Source organism: Rutilus rutilus (genome assembly GCF_951802725.1).
Source record: "Rutilus rutilus genome assembly, chromosome: 19".
Taxonomy (NCBI): Eukaryota; Metazoa; Chordata; class Actinopteri; order Cypriniformes; family Leuciscidae; genus Rutilus; species Rutilus rutilus.
In genome coordinates this window covers 1,413,303-1,432,482 of record NC_140232.1, presented here as the reverse complement: position 1 = coordinate 1,432,482, position 19,180 = coordinate 1,413,303, and the positions used below count along the sequence as shown (strand labels likewise).

General features: G+C 43.6%; 1 protein-coding gene and 1 long non-coding RNA gene across 2 annotated transcripts in view; one reads left to right on the top strand and one right to left on the bottom strand.

Annotated features, from left to right (window-relative positions):
• LOC311278748 (nuclear factor 7, ovary-like) overlaps positions 1–19,180 on the top strand; it is a 1,193,180-nt gene that overhangs the window by 618,371 nt on the left and 555,629 nt on the right. The window lies entirely within an intron of this gene.
• LOC311278771 lies at positions 1,308–4,298 on the bottom strand. Its single transcript, XR_014625472.1, has 8 exons — positions 4,229–4,298; positions 4,091–4,124; positions 3,312–3,979; positions 3,185–3,239; positions 3,002–3,069; positions 2,685–2,901; positions 2,399–2,599; positions 1,308–2,310 (listed from the first exon to the last, which is right to left on the bottom strand). It is a non-coding gene; the product is annotated as an uncharacterized lncRNA (long non-coding RNA).

Sequence of the window (19,180 nt, the reverse complement as noted above, 5' to 3'; positions counted from 1 at the left end):
ATTTTACCTCAACCAAATGTAGATCTATTCTTATTGGAATCAAGACAAGATAAAGATCAGAGGATGTTGGAAGCAGAGATGACAAAAGAATATATTGGTATTAAGTATGAACAATATATACAGGTTTTCACAGATGCATCTAAGGATCCACAGCAGGGACAGGTGGGGGTAGCGTATATCATTCCCAGATTGGGGAAAGAGTATCAGATCATGTCTCTGTGTTTACAGGAGAGTTACTAGCAATTATGGTAGCAATTAATAAAATAAATGAAATGGGGCTAAGTAAAACTTTAATATGCTCAGATTCAAGTTCAGCCTTGATGTGCTTGGAAGCTGAAAAGTCAGATACTAGACAGGATATCGTTCTGGAAATCTTACAGATATTGTTCATGATGCAACAGAAAAATAAGAAAGTTCAGTTTTTATGGGTTCCGGCACATCCTGGAGTGTCTGGAAATGAAGCAGCAGATACATTAGCAAAACAGGCTATGGCAAAGGAAACTATAGGTATGCAAATTAGGTATAGCAAATTAGAAATCAAATCAATAATTAAAAGGGAGATAAATAAAAATTGGCAATCGTATTGGGATAATGAGAAAAATGGTAGACATTTACATTTAATACAACCATTGGTAGAGGAAGGAATTCAAGTGGGAGAAGGAAGGAAGACTGTATTATTTCTAGATTAAGACTGGGACACACAGGACTTAATTCAACAATGCAAATAATAGGAAAACATCCTACAGGATTGTGTGAATGGTGTGGAATCAGAGAAACAGTGGAGCATGTACTTATTAAGTGTAATAAATATTCTGAGGAAAGAAGTAAGATAATTGAAGAATTTCAGATGAAAGATAATCAACGGTTAACATTAAATTGTAGCGCGGCCACATAAGGGAAGAATATTTATATTGCAGTATATTAGTCAAGTTAATCTAATAAGCCAGCTGCTATGTTATAATTATTCTACCTGTGTTTATTGCCCGGAAAAGTGATTGAGTTCCCGTTTACTCACGCGAGAGTTCTGTCGCACAGCTCCAGGGAATCCCCGTGACGTCATTCGAATCAGCTGTTTTCACTGGACTTCCGTTTAAAGGAGCGGAAAAAACCCGGCGTACAGTAGCTACTTTTCAGTGCTCAGAGATTTGCGATCGATCGCTGGATTATATCTCATCAAACTGTTCAAGACTGTGACTGGAAAATCTTCATTGTGGAATTATCAGAACTTTGGATTATTTGCCTTTGGGATTCCGTCACAGGACAGTGTTGCTTCACATCGAGCTCCCGGACTTGTAGGAATTAGCCGGTGAGGCCGATTCAACTACACACACACACACTCACACACACACGTACAGTACATTGTACGGGACCAATACGGACAATTTACCTGCTTAAATTACGAGGTATTTTTTGTTTTCTTGACATGAGATGTATGTATATATTTTGGTACAACTTGGTGTTTATTTTTTATTTTATTTTTTGTAAATACACTTTGGGTTAAACTGAATGGATGTTCTCCGTGAGTTCTTTTTGCTAAACATTCAGACATAACATTTAAGAAGGGTCAAGACCGTAAAGTTTTATTTGTGTATTATCACCTATAATCTAGGCTGAGCGTTACATATTGGTGGCCCGTACGGGGACCCTTTATTATTGTGTTTGTTTGTGGAGTTTCTCTTTTTTTGTTTTCAATTTGCAATATGGATGTGAATAATTCTGATGCAGTTGCATAAGTTGTTAATACTGCTGATGTTAATACTGATGACCCAGTTACATCTGAAAATGTACAAAATGATACTGATGCGGCAGATTTTACTGCAGGCCCATTTGTGACCAGGCGTAATCCTACTGCAGAAATAACTTCAATGATTAGCTCATTGTACATTTCTGATTCTGAACACTCCGATGATGATGAAGATGATGAGAGTTGTCTGCAAAATGTTGAGATGGTACAATCATTACAATCAGAAATAACTCAATGTAAAGTGGATTTATTGGCCCTCAATAACAAAGTACATACTTTAGAACAAGATTTCAAACAGTCAATGGACAGTACAGTAAATCGGGAAACAAGCTTCAGGCAGGCCGTAGATACTAGCTTGGCAGGGTTGGAGGATTATTTTGTAAAGGCGCTGGAAAAATTAGAAAGGGCCGTAACAGATTGTTTTCTTAGGAGAGATGCTAAATGGGAAAGTCAAATGAGAAAATTGAGGCTCACTAGCACTCCCACCCTCTCCAGATTACGGGCATTGTCGCCTGATGCCTCCCACTTTTCTTCTGTCCATCATCCACCGACCTTAGTTCCGGTATCTAGAGAGACAATTCCCATTCATACACCGCTCAATGATACTTATGACATTCAACATCCTAGGATTGCTCAAATCCCAAATGTGCTTACCTCCTCAGTAGTGGCTGGCTCATCCTCATTCTGTGGCCGACCTCCTGTCCGCATAGATTTCCCCTCTTTCGGCGACTCCTGTGAGACGGCTGAGGTGCTCAACTTCATCGAGCAATGTGAAAACTTTCTGGAGATCCGACCCCTACCCAGTGCTGAACTCCTAGGAACCTTGAGCACAGTCCTGAAGGGACCCGCTCTGAGCTGGTGGAAGGCGGAAAAGGTCAAGGTAACGGACTGGAGATCCTTCAAAAGGGCATTCATGGCTGCTTTTCTTTCAGACGATTACCTCTCAGAAGTGGAGGAAAAGCTGAGGACAATGGTTCAGCAGCCACGACAACGCCTGAGGGACTTCGCATATGACTACCGGGCCCTATGTCTGAAATGGAAACCAGAGATCTCGGAGGAGGAACTAGTAAATCGTATACTTAACAACATCAACCCCAGGGTTGCCGGGTGTATGAGGGGAACAGTCAACTCGGTTGAGCAGCTGGTGAAAGTTGGATCTATGGTGGAAAAGGACCACATGGGAGCCAAAGACTACTGGCAAAAAGTCGGCACTCAGAGTGGCAAAGAAAAGACCAACAAGAAATCTGCTGAACGTACCTTCAACAAAAACCTGGCCGGAGTAACAATAGCTCAACCCCATCCAGTGTCATCTCTCCTAGTGGTGCCTGTAAGGGTGAATGGCAAAGAAGTGAAGGCGGTATTAGACACAGGTAGCACTTACACTTTAATGCAAGAAAACCTGTGGAAACAGTTGAAAGGTGAGATTCCCTCAGTCGTTACCTCCAGCCCACAGAGGTTCATTATGGCGGACGGAACGATTCACCAGTCCAGAGACCTGCAAAAGATTAGGTTTCAATGGCATGACCACGAATGCAATATGGATACTTATATCCTAAAAGATACTCACCTCGCCTTTCCTCTTATCGCTGGTCTGGATTTCCTGAGGGCTACGAGAGCGGTCCTGGAAGTGGGACTAAGCAGATATGGGTTAAGATCCGACAAAGGATACACCTATTACCCTTTCTTGCCATCGCAGATTCCAACAGGGCCAGTTACCTTGCCTAGTCAAGACCTTTCTCATATGACTGCTAAGCTGAACTTATACTATGCCTTACCATCAAGTGGCAGACTTCCCGAACTCATGTCTGTTCCCCCCGAGATCACTACGTGGGACTCCGACAATCAGGAGGAGTTACGGAAGTTGATTTCTGCTTGGCCACGCACCACCTCTAACATCCTGGGTAAGACGTCAGTAGTACAGCACAAAATCACATTAGCAGATGACATACCTCTCAAATCCCGAGCGTACAGAGTTTCTCCTCTTAAGAAGCAGATCATTGAGGAACAAGTCGATCAGATGCTGCGAGATAAAATCATTGAACCTTCCTTCTCGCCTTGGTCTTCACCTGTGGTCCTGGTCCCCAAACCTGATGGCTCATACAGGTTCTGTGTGGATTATAGGAAGCTTAACAGCAAGACCGTACCTGACGCTTACCCAATGCCGTTGATTCACGACATCCTTGAATCCCTGGAAGGAGCCTCCTGGTTTAGTTCCTTGGACCTGCAGTCGGGGTACTGGCAGGTTGAAATGGATGAAAAGAGTAAGGAAAAAACTGCTTTTATCTCCACCAAGGGGCTATTTCAATTCAAATCGATGCCGTATGGGCTCAGAAATGCCGCTGCTACCTTCCAGCGTTTGATGGAGAGAGTTCTGTCTGATCTGAGGGGGAAGATTTGTTTCGTTTATATTGATGACATCATCATCTATTCAAAGTCAATAGAACAACACATTCAACATTTCAACATGGTTCTCCATAGACTTACCCAAGCCAACCTGACGCTGAACATGAAGAAATGCCATTTCTTCAAGCGACAGCTCAAGTTCCTCGGTCATATTGATCGAGAGAAGAGATTGATCGAGAGAAGACCAGAGCCGTTGCGGAGTTCCCTCCACCGCAAGATCTCAAAGCCTTGCAACGATTTCTGGGTCTGGCCGGGTGGTATCATAAGTTTATTTCCCACTTCTCTGACATTGCTGCTCCATTGAACCACCTCAAAAAGAAAGGAGTTAAGTGGGAATGGACTCCAGAGTGTCAAACTAGTATGGATGCACTTAAACAAGCTTTGCAAAACTCACCAGTGTTAATACAACCAGACATTAACCAAGACTTCCAGGTTCACACAGACGCCAGTGAGGTTGGATTGGGTGCCATCCTCACTCAACAATCAGAGGAGGGAGAAAAAGTGGTGGCATATGCATCAAGGACCTTAACTGGAGCAGAGAAAAATTACAGCACTTCTGAAAAGGAATGTCTGGCAGTGGTTTGGGCTGTCGAAAAGTGGAGACACTACCTGGAGGGAAGACCCTTCAACGTCTTCTCTGACCACGCAGCACTGGCATGGGCGTTCAACTGCCCTAAAACCTCCTCACGCCTAACCCGATGGACACTTCGCCTGCAACAGTTCCACTTTCAGGTCCATCACCGGAAAGGTTGCCTCAACATGGGACCTGATGCGTTGTCCCGGGTCGAGGAGATGCCTGGTGTAGATGCTGCCCCTTGCCTATCCATATCGTCTCATCATGCATCTACATTACCTCACTCTCTGGAAGAAATTACTAAAGCTCAAAGTTTGGATATTACCATCACTCAACTGCAGTCTAGCCTCAAACCTCGATCAGTCAAAGATCAACCCATCACCTTTGAAGACCTCCAAGGGGTGTGGTATCGCAAAGTCCCTATGAGAAATAAGGGAGAGAAGTATCAGTTGGTAGTACCACAATCATTAACCTCTGACTTCATGCATTATTACCACGATAATCCACTTGGAGGCCATCTTGGACAGTTAAAAACTCTGCTTAAAATCCTAGACGTGGCATGGTGGCCGTCCATCAGGAAGGACGTGTGCCAATACGTCAAAAGCTGTGAAATATGCCAGAAATATAAACCCAGCAATACCAAACCTTCTGGATTTATGCAGAGTACTCCGATCACAGAACCTGGACACATGTTAGGGGTGGACCTAATGGGACCATTACCTAGCAGCAAAAAACAGAACACGTACCTCCTTGTCATTGTGGATTATTTCACTAAGTGGGTGGAAATGTTCCCACTGAGAAACAGCAAGACCCAGAAAATTGTGAAAATCCTCCGGGAGGAGATATTTACACGGTGGGGAGTACCCAAATACCTGGTGTCAGATAGGGGTCCCCAATTCACCTCCAGCATTCTGGGCGATCTGTGTAAAACATGGGGTTGTGTTCAGAAACTCACTACAAGTTATCATCCACAGTCCAATTTAACAGAAAGGTTTAACCGGACAATAAAGACTATGATTGCTTCATATGTGGATCAACAACATCAGACCTGGGACCAGTGGATGCCAGAATTCCGCTATGCGATTAACACCGCACAGCAAGAAACCACTGGAAAAACACCTTCTGAACTCATGCTCGGTAGGCAAATTCTGGGACCATTGGAACGTCTTATCCACAGACCCCCTTCTCCAGATCAAGCTGCCTATTCCCTGGTTGAAAGACAAAAAATCATGACGGATGAGGTGAAAAATAGGATGAGGATGGGCCAAGCCAAACAAGCCAGGTATTATAATTACCGTAGAAAAAATGCGCAGTTTCAAATCGGTGACCTGGTGTGGATTAAAACACATCCCCTCTCTAGTTCATCAAACAAGTTCTCTGCCAAGCTAGCGCCCAAGTGGGAGGGTCCAGCAGAAATAAAGAGTAAAACAGGGCCAATAAATTACACTGTGTGCTGGGGCAACCCACCTAGAACCGATGTATTAAATGTGGTAAACCTGAAGCGTTATTATGGTCGCTCTCCTCCGATGCCGCTGGCTGGGGGGGGGGGATTTATGTAGCGCGGCCACATAAGGGAAGAATATTTATATTGCAGTATATTAGTCAAGTTAATCTAATAAGCCAGCTGCTATGTTATAATTATTCTACCTGTGTTTATTGCCCGGAAAAGTGATTGAGTTCCCGTTTACTCACGCGAGAGTTCTGTCGCACAGCTCCAGGGAATCCCTGTGACGTCATTCGAATCAGCTGTTTTCACTGGACTTCCGTTTAAAGGAGCGGAAAAAACCCGGCGTACAGTAGCTACTTTTCAGTGCTCAGAGATTTGCGATCGATCGCTGGATTATATCTCATCAAACTGTTCAAGACTGTGACTGGAAAATCTTCATTGTGGAATTATCAGAACTTTGGATTATTTGCCTTTGGGATTCCGTCACAGGACAGTGTTGCTTCACATCGAGCTCCCGGACTTGTAGGAATTAGCCGGTGAGGCCGATTCAACTACACACACACACACTCACACACACACGTACAGTACATTGTACGGGACTAATACGGACAATTTACCTGCTTAAATTACGAGGTATTTTTTGTTTTCTTGACATGAGATGTATGTATATATTTTGGTACAACTTGGTGTTTATTTTTTATTTTATTTTTTGTAAATACACTTTGGGTTAAACTGAATGGATGTTCTCCGTGAGTTCTTTTTGCTAAACATTCAGACATAACATTTAAGAAGGGTCAAGACCGTAAAGTTTTATTTGTGTATTATCACCTATAATCTAGGCTGAGCGTTACAAAATATGATTTTAAACTCAGTAGAAGGGGGTAGGTTAATAATAAAGTTTTTAAGTAGAACAAATTTGATCTATAGGATATAGATAGGCTATTAGTATTTTTAGTATCAGTATCCCTCTCTGTAATATGATGGGCTTTGGCTGTAGATGGAGGAGCTGAACACGCAGCAACATTGAAAGCACGAGCCCTGGTTGTTCTGGGAGTTGTGATATATTGTCTCTGATCTATTACCTACAGTAGATGGCGGTAATGCTCTTTATAAGAATGTGAACCGCCAATAAGCCCGAAGAGGAAGAGGAAGAGGAAGAGGAAGAGCTCTAGTCTGTTTGATGCTGCCTCATGGTTGTTTGAGTACTGGTTCCCAATCCTGTTTGAGAAACTGTTTGTTTCCTGTTGAATTGTTTGGGTGAACTGATGTGGAATCTATATAGTTGAATTGATGTGTTTGATGTTTTCTTGTAGAGGATTTGTTTGGGATGTAACTATTGCTCATCAGCTGTGGATTCTACTGTTTATGACTAAACACTCTGCTTATACTACTGAAGCACTCTTCTGATTCGTGCTGGGAAACCTTACGACTCAAACAACTAAGCGTTGGATAACCTTCTAATTCATCACTATCCACCTTTGCACCTATGTTCAAACTACAGATAAGACTGGTTTCTTTCATTTTCTGAACTGTTGGGGTTCGTGAGCCTCAGAGGACTGTGTTGGACATTTTGATATGCCTACATGTATATACTAGCTCATGAATGAATTGTATCTCTGTATACAGGTGTATGTTTTGTGATATATTTGGTTTTTGGATAATGAATGAATCAATGACTAAAGCTTTAAATGTATGAAGAAAGAAACACTACACTTGTTTATATAAGAGTTTATTTTAGATCTTTCCAACTGAGACAAATTGAGCATTGCACAAGGTGACCCCCTTTTGAAAAGTAGCTTGACCAGTGCAAAGAAGCTGGGACTGTTATAACGTTCACAATCTGAAAGTATAATTTAATCAGACAAGCTTAATGTCTACCAAACTGAATTTTGCTTCACTTTTTCATTCAGAGAAATAACAGTAAGTGGCAAAATGTATATGCAATAATCTGAAATGAGCATCATTCAAGGCTCAAGAAACTTGGTGAGCACATTTCTTACTCGCCTCCCCTCAGTTTCCTTGCCTTCTGTTCTGATATTATTGTGCCGTGTTGAGGCTGGAAGTCTCTGTCATATTGGACAGCTGCAGCAACATTTTAGTCTGGAATGATTTCTCTGTTAGCTTCACTAAAGTTATGCATAACAAAACATGCACTGATGACGAATGAAAGATCATCCAGATTTATGTCCATTGCCCTCAGTAATGCTCCAAATCGTGCTTTTAAACGTCCAAATGAGCATTCAATCACCATTCTGCACTCGCACAGTGAAAACCCAAAGTATTGTTTCCTGAGGAGTAGAACCTCCACTCGCATACTCTTTCATAACATAGGGCAGCAGGGGGTATGCTGGGTCTCCGAGAAGAAATACAGGAACAGGATCTTCTCCCTCCACGATTACTTTTGGACAAGAAGGAATCTTTCCATCTCTCAAGTAAGCATTGATTTTTGAATTAGCAAATATTCGAGCATCGTGAACGCTGCCAGGCCATTTAATAACAACGTCCATGAATGTGTACTTGTAAATCACAGGTAGCCTGTACATTCAAGGAGAATTTGCCTTTCCTGTTGATGTAATCAGTGGAGTTTGATGAAGGCTGCTTAATTTCGATATGCGTGCCGCCAATAGCCCCTAGACACTGCGGCACTCCGTGTGTTTCATAAAAGTTTGTGACAAGTGTCTGTACCTCTGGTTCTGTGAATGGAAGTGAAACATACTCGGGACCCAGCTGAAATGTGATAGCTCTGCACACTTCTATGATTATTTTAGACACAGTTTGTCGAGCTAATCCAAACGCATTCGCTGTTTTCCGCAGTCTACCTTCGTCACCTAAATAGTATAGAGTACATGCAACCTTTGTAACAACGTCCACCGGTGATCTCAGTCGTGTTGTCTGGCCTTGAATGTGAGGTCGTAGCAGCTCACTCAGATGATACAGAGAATCCCTAGACATCCTAAAGTTTTCACGCCACTCCTCAGGCACGACAATTCCACGCACACAGTTATCCCACCACGCACGCAGCATCCAGGTCTCACCCAAAATCTCCGCTCCATGGGTCTCATTCATGAAACATTCGTAAATATCCGAGTAAATATGTGAGTGATTTGACCGTAAAGAGACCTTCCCGAAAACTCTTCTCCTGATTCACAAATACTTCGTAAACGTCAGATGTGATAGTGAAACATGTGTATGTGTTAATGAATTCCAATCAGTGGTAAATGGGACGCGTGTGCACGCTCATTCTCAATTACCATAAATCCCGCCCATTAAATCCGACTGACAACTATCATATTATGACACCAAACGAAGGATTTCAACATGTCTTCTCAAAAGCGAATGAAAAAGAGAAATTTCTCAGATGCAGAAATTGAAGTTTTATTATCAGAAGTTCATTCAAAACGCCACATTAGTTTGCCCAGCCCTATTGAAAGCAATTCATTATTTGATTAAAGTGTTCAGTTTGCAGATGCTATTACTGGCTCTCATAATAAAAGTAAAAAAGAAAAACCGTATGTAATCACTATATATAATATTTTTTCAAAATGCTGTGTAAATATGTACCCGATTAAGGTGACCTGAAATGCAGCCTTATTAATGAGCAAAACGTTCGGATGTTAAACGCACTATTTACGCGTGGCTGGGAGCAGGTGTAGATTTCTGTCGTACCAACTAACATTTGGAAAATACAAACATTTTAATGAATCCGAAAATTTACGCCAGAACCACTTTACACACGATTTACACAAATTCGTTCTGCTCGGGTTTCATGAATGAGACCCCATGTACGGTCTGAAACGCAACTGTCCTCGAGTTCCGCCCATAGACTGTAAAAAATATGGACAAAGCGTCTGTGACGTCACCCATAGACTTTCTGAAGAACGGTTTTGAGGCCGTTTATGGGGGTATGTTGTTCTCGGCGGGGTACATGAGCGCTGAGCGCCTGGTGATCGCTGGATCTCAAAACTCCGAAACCATTAGATAACATTTTTAAATAAGCGCTATCTTTATAAATAAACCACAGATTTGAGCTTTAAACAACTACATTGTCGACTGAAAACTACATTTCGTGACACAATAACAGGCGTATTTTTAAATTCCGCGGCCTTTCTCCTCGGCGTTTATTATGTCTATGGGTAAAGTACCACGGACGCTAACTTATCTGAGGCGATTTAATGCTAACTGTTGCAGTGCCACTGCCCACAAACATTGATGCTAAATCGTGCTAACTACGTGAAATAGTAGTGGAATGTCACTTACCGGAAAAACTGGAGCGAAGTCCTCCTGCAGTGTCGGTTAGTGCAGTTTATAGCAGAGCAACCACTGATCTATATAATGACTGGATAGCTCATGACGTTCTAAACTGCCATCAGGCAGTGAAGCCACCGGAAGCGTTCGAGCGGCCATCTTACGATTCCCTACCAGCAGAGGGCTCCAACGCCCATTAAGGCCCTTGCACACGGAGTCCGAAATTTGCGTCGAAAATTTTCGCACGTTAGAAAATAAATACGACCTCACGTTATGTCAATCACGCTTGTACACTGCCCCTATTAAACAATAAAGAAAGTAAGACATATTTTTCTTATACATAGTTTAGTAGCCTACTATATTCTTTTTGAATATACAGTAGTAGATATTCTAGATATTCTATATCCCCCAACCCAACCCAAACGTTTGGGATTACAAACTTTTGGGACACTGTTTAGACAGTCCATAGCCCTATGCCCTACAACCTAACGTCCCAATCACAACTGCCAATCATGTTAAAAATAGCTTCAATGTGAATGTAATATAATATAGTGTGAATATACATTTTATAGGTCTACATATGAGACACACAATGCTACAGCTGATGCCACAGTGGAAGTGAAAAAATACCTCAACGATGCGTATTTGCCCATGTAACAGTGTTGTTTCTGCGTTGTGTTGTGTTGAAATCAGATGGACACCAAATCGCACTTTAAGATGTTTATTCTGTTGACAGTGAATATAGAACGTCTCCGGTTACTTGTTGTAACCTTGTTCCCTGAGAAAGCGGAACGAGATGCTGCGCTGCTCAGCGCATTGGGAACATATTTTATCGTGACCAGCTGTGAATAGTGTGTATAACACGTCGATGGAATTGACCCGGAGGTAATATAGCCTCGGTCGGTGACGTCATCGGCGCGCCCCCGCGACACGAGGCTATAAGTAGATGAGCCACAGGTGCATCATCAGGATATTTTGTCTGAAGAGCAGTCCCGGGACATCTTCAGCACGGCAAAGTAGCGCAGCATCTCGTTCCGCTTTCTCAGGGAACAAGGTTACAACAAGTAACCGGAGACGTTCCCTTTCGAAAGCTACAATCGATGCTGCGCTGCTCAGCGCATTGGGAACGAGAATACCCACGCCGCCGTGCTTGAACATGTCTGGACTCCCACGGTTGTGCAGGTGTGTTTCACAAGAACGTAAGAAAGCCTAGACATTAGCTTGCGATGTCGACTCAAGGACATGAGAGCCCGGAGTGGCATGAACATCCAAACTATAAAATCTTATGAATGTGTGCGGAGAGGACCAACCTGCCGCATCACAAACATGTTGCAAAGGGGCCCCCCTTGCCAGAGCACTAGAAGAGGCGACCCCCCTGGTGGAGTGAGCTCTAAGACCTATAGGCGAAGTTTGCCCGCGCGCCTCATAAGCAAGAGCAATAGCATCCCTGACCCAATGAGACATAGTCTGCTTGGTAGCAGCTCCTCCTCTGTTGCTGCCCCCATAACAGACGAACAGTTGCTCTGACTTACGCCACTGGCTAGTGCGGTGGACGTAAGCCTGAAGAGCACGGACTGGACACAGCCTATGAGATCTCTCCTGCTCCGGCGTTGAGAACGGCGGGGAGCAGAAAGCCTCAAGAATGACAGGATGTACAGCCGAAAATGGAACCTTAGGCAGGAAATCAGGATGTGGATGCAAAATCACTTTCACCATACCTGGGGCAAAGTCTAAGCAGGATGGCGAGATAGACAGAGCCTGCATATCCCCAATTCTCTTCAAGGAAGTTATTGCCATCAGAAAAACCATTTTTAGAGTCAGAAGTTTATCAGACGCTGATTCTATTGGTTCAAAGGGGGTGTCAACCAGACCCTCAAGAACTATAGCTAAATCCCATGAAGGGATCTTGGTTCTTACTGGAGGCCTCAGTCGCCTGGCTCCCCGAAGGAAGCGTGAGAGCAGAGGGTGTCTCCCAAGTGGCGCCCCGTCAACTAAGGCGTGGCAAGCCGAAAGAGCGGCCACGTAAACCTTAAGAGTGGCAGGACATGTGCCTGTTGATAATTTCTCTTGCATGAAGTCCAGCACTGAAGCAATCTGGCAGTTAACTGGATCTACATTGTGTTCAACGCACCACCTTTCAAAAACACCCCACTTAATAGCATAACTTCTTCTAGTGGAGGAAGCCCTAGCACTCAGAATGGTCTCAATAACATCCGGCGAAAGCCCAGTGTCTCTTAATTGGTTCCCATCAGGGGCCAAACATGAAGATTCCACAGGTCGGGCCTGGGATGGAATATCGTGCCCTCCGCCTGAGACAGAAGGTCCCTCCTCTCCGGAATCGCCCACGGCGAGCCGTCGAGGAGAGCTATTATCTCCGAGAACCACACTCTGTTCGGCCAACGTGGCGCTATCAGCAAGAGGCAAGACCCTTGTTGGCGAACTCTGGCTAGAACTCCCGGGAGCAGAGAAACTGGAGGAAACGCATAAAGGCGCATCTTGGGCCATGTGTGCGCCATCGCATCCAGACCCAGAGGAGCCGGGTGACTCAGAGAGAAGTAGAGGGGGCATTGCGCTGTCTGTTGGGAGGCGAAGAGGTCCACCTCCGCTTCGTAAAATTTGGTCCAAATCTGTTTCACTACCTCTGGGTGGAGTTTCCATTCCCCCGTCGGTAGCGTCTGTCTGGACAATAGATCTGCTCCCACATTCAAATGCCCTGGGATGTATACTGCCCTGAGTGACAGGAACTTTCCCTGGGCCCAGAGAAAAATCTGCCTCGCTATTCTGTTCAGATTGCGTGAGCGCAGACCTCCCTGGTGATTTATATACGAGACTGCTGCTGTGTTGTCCACCCGCACTAGGACATGACAGCCCCTCAATTGATGGAGAAAATATTTTAGAGCCAGAAATATGGCCATCAGCTCGAGGCAATTGATGTGCCAATCGAGCTGATGACCCTCCCATTCCCCTTGAGCTGGACGGCCATCCAAGACCGCTCCCCAGCCTGTCAGGGAGGCGTCCGTCGTTAGCAGTTTGCGACGACACGGCGCCCCTAAAGTGGGACCCAAGGCGAGGAACCGGGGTCTGAGCCACAGAGATAGTGTACGAAGCCCGCGGCGCGTCACTTTTATTAGCCTTTGAGGATTGGCTCTTGGATGAAAACCTCTGGCTTTTAGCCACAACTGAAACGGTCTCATGTGCAACAGCCCCAGAGGAATCACCGTGGAGGCTGATGCCATGAGACCTAACATTCTTTGATACTGTCGAACAGTACGAACTTGGCCTAGCTTGACTTTGGTCATGGTCTGCTGAATGGTCTCGATTCGAGCGGGAGACATTTGTGCCCGCATCGTAACCGAATCCCAAACGATCCCGAGATAATTCGTTCTCTGAGCAGGAGAAAGAACACTTTTCTTGGTGTTGAGTTTCAGCCCTAGAGAAACTAGATGAGCTAACACGATGTCTCTGTGTTGGAGCGCCATCTCTCGTGATTGTGCTAGTATTAACCAATCGTCTATGTAATTCAAAATGCGAATGCCCTGGAGTCGTAATGGAGCCAGTGCTGCATCCATGCATTTTGTGTATGTGCGGGGTGACAGTGCTAGACCGAATGGAAGAACCCGAAATTGGTACGCTTCGCCCCCGAAAGCGAACCTCAGGAACTTCCTGTGTTGTGGCAATATTTCTATGTGAAAATATGCGTCCTTCAGATCGATCGTGACGAACCAATCGTGATGTTGTATTTGCGACACGACCGTCTTGACGGTTAACATCTTGAACTTGAGTGCTTTGACTGTGCGGTTTAAGCCTCGAAGATCTAAGATTGGACGCAACCCCCCATCCTTTTTGGGTACTAGGAAGTATCTGCTGTAATAACCTGACTCCCTCTCTGGAAGAGGAACACGTTCTATGGCCTCTTTGCTCAGAAGAGTCTGCAGCTCTTGCGACAGTACATGCATCTGCTCCGGTTTCACGGTAGTGAAAATCACGCCGTTGAAACGCGGAGGACGACGAATAAACTGGATTCTGTATCCTAACTGTACTGTGCTTAATACCCACGCAGAAACGCCCGGCAGAAGTTCCCACGCTGCCAGACTTTCTGAGAGTGGTATTCATTTTAATACTTCCTTTTGAGGGGATATTAGATGTTCCGTGTCCGGAATGACAGCCGGAAACGACGGAACATCTAATATTTCGCTGGAAACCGCTGCCCCCCGAAGCACGAGAGGTGGCGGGGATGGAGAGGTTTTGTGAGGGTAGCGGGAAGGGACGAATAGATCTTGAACGCGCCCCATCCCGCGGGGGACTACCCCCACTAGAATGGGCGCCAGACCATCAGGACTTCCTCTTTCTATTGATGACAGTCCTGAGGTCTGGCTTGGGAGGCTGCTGAGCCTGGCGAGTCTGCCTCCAGTCTCTCTGAGGGGGAGCGCGACTCGCCACGCTCTGCTTTTTCACCTCCCTGGCTTTTGAAGGACCGGGGCGGGGCTGGGTGGCAGACGGCCCCTCCCCTTGAGTGCGGCGAGGAAGAAACTGCACGAACGCTTCCTCGTGTTTCTTGACTTCCTTAAAGCGTGTGACTACGGTGTTAACCGCGTCACCAAACAGCCCAGATGGAGATACAGGAGAGTCAATAAGAAACAACCGATCTTTTTCCTTAATCCCTGTCAGATTAAGCCACAGATGCCTCTCCGTGCTGACTAAAGCAGACATAGAACGGCCGATGGCACGGGCCGTCTGCTTGGTCGCACGGAGAGACAGATCTGTGGCACGACGAAGCTCCGTGAACGCTTCCTCGTCGATCGTACTGCCCACACTCAAATCCTTCAACAGGTCAGCCTGGTACGCCTGTAACACTGCCATAGTGTGCAGCGCAGCACCAGCCTGACCTGCAGCTTGATAAGCTTTCCCCACTAATGATGATGTTACACGACAGGGTTTAGTGGGGAGGGTAGGTTTCTTTATCGAAGATGCCGACTCGGGTGAGAGATAGCCCGCGAGCGTCTCTTCAACCCGTGGCATCTCCGTATACCCCCGCGCTTTCGCACCCACGATAGTCGAAAAAGTCGACGTCGAGGGCACAAAAACGCGAGAAGTATATGGTTTACTCCATGACTTAGACAGCTCGTCATGGAGGTCCTCGAAAAAGGGGAGAGACTGATGTAATGTTCTCTCCCCCCTGCCACCGGACAGAAACCTATCCTCAAGCTTACTGGGTTTGGGGGTCTCTTGGTCGCGTGGCCAGTCAAGCTGTAACCTGGCCACCGCGCGAGTGACCACCTCTAGCAATTCCTCAACAGATCTTTTTTCACGGGAGGAATGCTCAGAGGCTGGCCGCTCGTTATGATCTGACGAACCAAGAGAAATATCATCCCCCTCGTGAACCGAAGAAGCACCGGAGCGCGCTTCGAAATCACGAGAAGGGATGTTAGGATCTGGTGACGCAGCAAGCGAAAGGGACGGACCCGTCTCTTGCTCGTCATGCAGATCCATACGAGAGCCCCACGATGGTAATGCGGGTGCGGACTGGAAATAGTTCAGACGGGAGCGAAGCATCTTAACTGTGAGCTGATCACAATGCTCGCACCCGCCTTTCTCTATCGCCAGTACCGCGTGCTCTTCCCCCAAACAAACAAAGCAATAATCGTGTGTATCCAGCTCAGACATGGGACGGGAGCATGGAGGAACACAACGCTTATTGCTTTGTTGGCTCATTTCTCTTTCTTTTTTTACTTTTTAAACTCTTTGTTGTAACGTGAGAGAAAAAGATTTGAGAATGAGAAATTTCTGCACACTGCCTGACAAAAACTAACTCCTAACAAAGATCTGAGAACAGATGAGAGTAGAGAGAATGTTTTCCAACGCACACACTGCACAGTAATGGTCTGAAGACAAAAGACCTGATGATGCACCTGTGGCTCATCTACTTATAGCCTCGTGTCGCGGGGGCGCGCCGATGACGTCACCGACCGAGGCTATATTACCTCCGGGTCAATTCCATCGACGTGTTATACACACTATTCACAGCTGGTCACGATAAAATATGTTCCCAATGCGCTGAGCAGCGCAGCATCGATTGTAGCTTTCGAAAGGGAACAGCGGTGATCAGTTTCATGAATCACCCTCGTGCATTCGCGGCCATTCTCACTCTCGACTGGCGCGAGTCTAAATGACTCTTTTACATAAACTACATAATAAACAGTAATTGATAACACATTTGAAACTGGTCTGTACCTGTTGACAGTGAATATAGAACACAATATGGCCCATTTGCTTCAACTGTTTCATTGCTTCAGGAAGCCTCGATCTGGCCATCACTAATTAAAGAAAATAACAGTGTTTCTGTATTCATCAGCAAGGTCAGTGTGTAAAGCAAAATGCAGGGTTGAAGTGTAATGTAGTGTCGAAGTAAAAATGCAAATGAAAAGGTAACAAAACACAACGCAACCCAAGTCCAAAACCAAAAAGCGCTCCTCTCCAGTCAATTGGTGATCTCTTAAGCCGCGTCTAAGGCACGAACACAGGTGTTTCCAGTTGACTGGCAGTTGAGGTGATTAGTGGGCTCAGGTACCAACAGCAGTTCCCAGAATCAACAGCAGAGGTCGTCACAGTTGTAATATTCTTTCATATGTTTTTATATAATTCTTAAATGCAAAATGTGTTAATAGAGAAATGTCTTTACAAAGAAAGACAAATTAAAAGGTAAACATACTCAGTTGAAATGTGTATTCTTATGTACACTTACAGGGATAGTTCACCCGAAAGTTCAAACTCTGTCATCATTTACTCACCCTCATGTTGTTCCAAACCTGTAGTTTCTTTCATATAGTATAGTAGGAACATATATATATATATATATATATATATATATATATATATATATATATATATATATATGGTTTTAATTCAGTTATTTCTATCTTTTGCTGTAGTGTGTCAGTAGGAAATATCAGTTCACATTTCCAAACATTCTTTTTGCTATTAATTGTAATAATCCAGTGAGATTTGTGTATGCATGAGGAGTCTGACAACAGCCGGTCTGATCTGATCTCACCATCATCGAGTCCGTCTGTGATTACATAAAGATATTCTGATCCACACATTCCTTGAACAAAAGTGCTTTGTTTCCACACAATACATTTCCATTATTCCACATAAGACACGTGTGTGTGGAGAAATGATGTCTGAAAGCAATCTTCCAGGATTCTAGAGCTTGTTTGTACAAATCTGAGAGTTTAATAGGTAATTTGCTGCATTTAAAATGACAAGATAATAAAAACTGAAGGTCACCACAATGTCTGAAGATTATGTTAGGGATCCAAAACCAGTGTAATCCATCATTAGAAATACACTTAATCCAGTTCATTTTGATCATAATCATTTTTGAATAATATCAGCCACAGGTCTATAGCCGGCGTGATTTATGAGAAAGATCCGATTTAAACCAAGTGTGCAAGTGTATATATGGGGGTTTAGATCTCTCTGTGCCTCGATCAGGTTCAGACGCTGACAGAGATCTGCTATTCGGTGTTTGACGCTATTAGACACATTTCTAGAAGGAAATCTATCAGCAATAAATCTGGAGCCTCATTGAAATCGCCACCAAATAATAAAGGCAGAGGGATATTTAAGTTTTTAATTACTTATATAAATGACTATATTATCTGGTAGAACAACTGAGATAATCCACTTCCAATCCCTGAAGAAAGCGTTTCTATAATCTTTCCTTGAAATCCACTATTAAGTAATATAGCGACCCGACCCGATGAACTGGAGTTATGACAGAAAGAAATATTGCTCCTCCACTGATTACACCAGATTTTATCATCGTTTACACAAGAGTGTGTCTTGGAAAAATAGATGTCCCTTTACATGGATTTACAAAACAAAACTTTTTTTTACAAATGTACAAATCTTTCTGCTTGTTTAAGTCACGAAGCCCCCGAACATTCAAAGAGAAACACGAGAGGAAGTTGATATATAATATTAATATAAAACAGTAATATTGTGAAATATTATGACAATTAAAAATGACTGTTTTCTATTTTAATACATTTTAAAGTGTAATTTATTGCTGTGATCAAAGCTGAATGTTCAGCATCATTACTCCAGTCTTCAGTGTCACATGATCCTTCAGAAATCACTCTAATATGAGGATTTGATGATCAAGAAACATTTATGATTATTATCAGTGTTGAATTTTTATTTCATGATGCTATGATGAATAGAAAGTTCAAAAGAACAGCATTTATCTGAAATCTAAAGCTTTTGTAACATTAAACACGACCCTTCAAAAGTTTGGGGTCAGTAAGAATTTTAATTTTATTTTGGGGGAAAGAAATAAAATAAATTAATACTTTTATTCATCAAGCATGAGTTAAACTGATCAAAAGTTACAGTAAAGACTTTTATAATGTTAGAAAATATTATATTTCAGATAAATGCTGTTCTTTTGAAAAAATAAAAATTTACAAAATTGTTTTCAACTTCAAATGCTGCGAAAAACTAGTTTGGAAACACTTTTAATCGAGAAAAAGGGTTTTAAAGCAAATAAATATGGTGTCACATGACAGAAGCTGTATTAGTTGATCCTGTTCATAATATTCATATAATTAAATTGTATATTACATTATTGTATCACTATTGGTAAGAATAATACATGTTACCTCTCAAACATCATTCTTCCTTATTTTTGTAATTTTGTCTGTTTTTTATAATCTAAAGAAATGAAACAGAAAAATATCCTAAAAGCTGCAGCCGTTTCTGAATA